This window comes from Hemiscyllium ocellatum, chromosome Y, assembly GCF_020745735.1.
Source record: "Hemiscyllium ocellatum isolate sHemOce1 chromosome Y, sHemOce1.pat.X.cur, whole genome shotgun sequence".
In the NCBI taxonomy this organism is placed as follows: Eukaryota; Metazoa; Chordata; class Chondrichthyes; order Orectolobiformes; family Hemiscylliidae; genus Hemiscyllium; species Hemiscyllium ocellatum.
This window is the reverse complement of record NC_083454.1, coordinates 2,200,901-2,204,851: the sequence shown is the minus strand read 5'-3', so window position 1 is coordinate 2,204,851 and position 3,951 is coordinate 2,200,901. Positions and strand designations below refer to the sequence as shown.

The following is a 3,951-nucleotide window of genomic DNA, read 5'->3' as shown; positions in this document are numbered from 1 at the left end:
CACATTCCTGGCTGTACCTTAACGTTTGGGAACCGAAGTTCTCTGATTCCATGGCTAGTAACGGGGATTAAACGATCAGTGGTTCTGACCCCGAGTGAGGAAAATGGTGAGCTACTCATTGCAAAGATGGGTAGATTTTTGAAATATATAATTGCAACATTTGCCTTCACTAACCAATGAACATTTTATTTTGTTTTTCATCTGTAGAAATTTTAAAATCTTCATCTTTAACAGACTCAATGTCAGATCTCCATTGTGTCTCTGGTATCAAATTCCAAAGTGTACAACCGCTCTGAATTCTTCCACCACAGTCGGCTTTTTGGTAGTGTTCCTGTTGTGGGAAATGCACTTCCCCGCGTGTCAACTGCTGCTCCCTGCATTCTCTCTGGCACTGCATTAATTTTCCTTCTGACACTTGCTCACTGTGTTGCTGTGATCATACTTGGTGTTGCATGGCCCAGGAAAATGATACAGATCAAGGTTTTTGCATTGTTGAATTCAATTGTCTGTTTCGTCTCACTTAGGATTTTGAAAGTGTCTGTTCTGTACAGAAGTGCTTGTCAAAAACATCTGAGCAGAAGAAAGGTGTGCCGAATAATGACATTGAGCACTATGCACTCTCCTCCAGTCTGGAAATCAATTCCTCACAGGCAATTTAATAGACAATAGACAATAGGTGCAGGAGTAGGCCATTCTGCCCTACGAACCAGCACTACCATTTATTATGATCATGGCTGATCATCCTCAATCAGTATCCTGTTCCTGCCTTATTCCCATAACCCTTGAGTCCACTATCCTTATGAGCTCTATCCAACTCTTTCTTGAAGGAACACGTCCTGCTTTCTTGGGTTCTTCATTCCGTTGACTTCAAATCTTCACAGAATTCAACAGACTTTGTTTCATTGTCTTTTCTTCATTTTTGTTCAGATCACTGCGTGTAGAGTGTCACAGTGGGAATGCCGTTGCCCCACAACACAGAGGTCAGACCATTGTCTTGGGACCGTACTGTGCTACTTAGCATTTCACCAGACCAGGGAGAAATATCTGCTGTTTTGCATAATTTACGCAATTCACTTATTCATAAGTTCATATGCCTGTGAGTCTCTGTGACGAGGTGGCCGAGAGGTTAAGGCGATGGACTGCTAATCCATTGTGCTCTGCACGCGTGGGTTCGCGTCCCACTCTCGTCGCTGTTTCCAATGTTGCTATTTTTGTATGCTCACACCTGTCTTATTGAAATTGGAACTTCAATGGTCAATTTATATGCATCGACGCTATTATAAAATCTCAAAGAATAATTTGAGTCACTTGTTTAAAAAGCATTGAAACGTAGATCGCATTGGAATAATGAAAAGTAACGCGATTTTCTTTTTCAAGTCAAGCTGCTGTGACCTTTTATCATATGAAAGAGATCCAGGAAAACCAAAATACAAGAGATGCGAAGGGCAAGTTAATGTAATGGGCTTCTTAATGACTGTTTTGTCAAATGAAATCTGGAGCATGTTGAGTAGAACTTATGCATCTTGGTGAGAAGAGCACAGAGAGACAGCACAAAATAATGGAAATATTTCAAATTGGGCAGGGCGTGGGGGCAGGGGCACCGAGAACTGGCTACAAATGCTCAGTAGAGAATTGCAGATATGGGTGCCATGCATGGATACGGAGAGACTTACACATTGCTCTCTTCCTCGCACATTGCTCTGGCCATTGATGAAGGCTGTGAACAAGGCACAGATAAACACAAGATGTGGGAATCAAGCTCCAAAACGTTATGCACACACTGGATGCATCACATTGAACTGTGAACAACTGGAGAAGTCAGCATGTTCACTGTAGGGACTGAACCTAAACTGTGGATCAATAATCGCAAATTCATGCAGTATTAGCACAAAAAATGATTGAATGTGTCTTTATACGCATGTCATTAATAGACGTTTCGTTCTAATACCCGTGTGGTTGAAAGAAGAGGACACCACATGTCAAGATGGAAGACAACGTAACCAAGTTTGCTTTGAAATTGAGATCCGTTTCATCATTGTACACAGTGAACAAGTTAATTTTAAATAATACAAACCACATTCCCTCACCTGGAATAAAATTGTGATTTCATTACAAACATTGCCCTTGCTAAGTAGCAGTTACTCAACATGAAAAATATGATGTAATTTTTATTGAGCATACATCAATTAGCACCATGATCAAACTTCGGATTGACTGCAATATGCACATGATAAACAATATTCAAGAAAGAATGTCTTTTGGAAGTAATGATTCGGTGCTGACGAAAAATAATATTAAATTCACATGATGTGGATATTCCACCAATGGCTCCAATGGTGGAAATGGTCAGTGGGCACTATTTCTAAGTTGGTATAGAGGTGTGTTAGTTGCAAGGGTTGGGAGCTCCCACCTCATCTGGAGCAGCGTCTACTCACATGGACCAGGGAGCATTGGGGCAGCAGGCTGGGAGTTCCAACCACACCTGGAGCAGTGTTTTATTTACTTGGAGTAGCAGGGAGCTTTGGGGCAGCAGACCGGGAGATCCAACCTCACCCGGAGCAGCTTCAATTGACGTGGAGCAGCAGGGAGCATTGGGACATCAGACTGGGAAATCCAGCCTCACCTGGAGTAGTCTCTATTGAGCGAAGCAACAGGGAGCATTGGAACATCAGACTGCGGGGTCTTACCTAATTTGAAGTAGCTTCAGTCGACATGGAGCAATGAGCTTTGCGGGATACGTCTGGGAGCTCCACTCTCACCTGAAGCAGCTTTTAATGACAAGTAGCAGCGGGAAGCATTGGGACATCAGAGGGATAGATCCAACCTCAACTGGACCGCTTGTATTGACATGGAGGAGGGAGCATTTGGACATCAGAGTGGGAGCACCAACCTCACAAGGACCAACTCTTAATGACACGTAGCACCTGGGAGCATTTGGGCATGAGAGTGGTAGATCCAACCTCAACTTGAGCGCTTCTATTGACATGGAGCAGGGAGCATTGAGGCATCAGACTGGGAGCTCCAACTTAAATCGGAGAGGCTGCTATTGACATGGAGCAGCAAGGAGCATTGCAACGTCCGGTTGGGTGCTCCAACCTTACCTGGAGCACTTGGTATTTACATGGAAGAGAAGGGAGGATTGGGACATTAGTCTGGGGAAAGGATATTCAACTATTTTAATCTGAAGTAAAATAGGTTTCAAAACTCAGATGTTAATTGAATTATGAATAAACCTTCCCAGAAAAATAATTAATACTTTCGATAGTAAAGACAAGTCCTGCAAATATCCAACTCAGGAAAATGCGTTGGTACAAAGAGAAATGGGAATGATGTTTCATGTCTTTGTCATTTCTTTTCAGGCCGACTCTGCACTGGATCACCGGAAGAACGTTTTCACTCATTTCATGTTGTTCAGATTCCTGCAAATACGGACAGGTCATTAACGTAATCTAAATCTGAAAATTAATGGGAATATGCGACGTTATGATTAGGCTGGAGTTTACCTCTAATTAGGGTGAAAACTCAGCAAATAGGTTGCAATTTTCTTGATCAGCAGCGACCTCATTGATTGGCTGCTCAAATTGTGAATGGTAGTTTTTTTTCAGACAATTTGAAGTGGATCATTGATGGTGATTATCTTTGTTCTTTGTTTACCTTGTGACTGTTACTGTTATTGCTCATGTCATTGTCAGCACCACAGCTCTGCAGCGTGTAAAATTTCAGCTGTGCATCTGGCCAGTGGTACAGCCATTCTTATAGCTGGCTACGGATCAGGCGGGTGCAGGTTCAACTTTTGCTTGGCGCAAGCGCATTGTGGAGATTCAACACGCATCCAAACTTTTTTTTTGTTACACTGAGGTGGATAATATTTGAAATTTTCATCTCCACGAACGAAAATTCGTTTACTGTCTTCGATCAATTAACATTACCAAGAGCTCTCAATGTTAAAAA

At 42.3% G+C, this 3,951-nt stretch overlaps 1 non-coding gene across 1 annotated transcript; it reads left to right on the top strand.

Annotated features, from left to right (window-relative positions):
• Positions 1 to 1,108: 1,108 nt before the first annotated feature.
• Positions 1,109 to 1,190, top strand: trnas-gcu (transfer RNA serine (anticodon GCU)). Its single transcript has one exon. It is a non-coding gene; the product is annotated as a tRNA-Ser (tRNA).
• Positions 1,191 to 3,951: the final 2,761 nt, after the last annotated feature.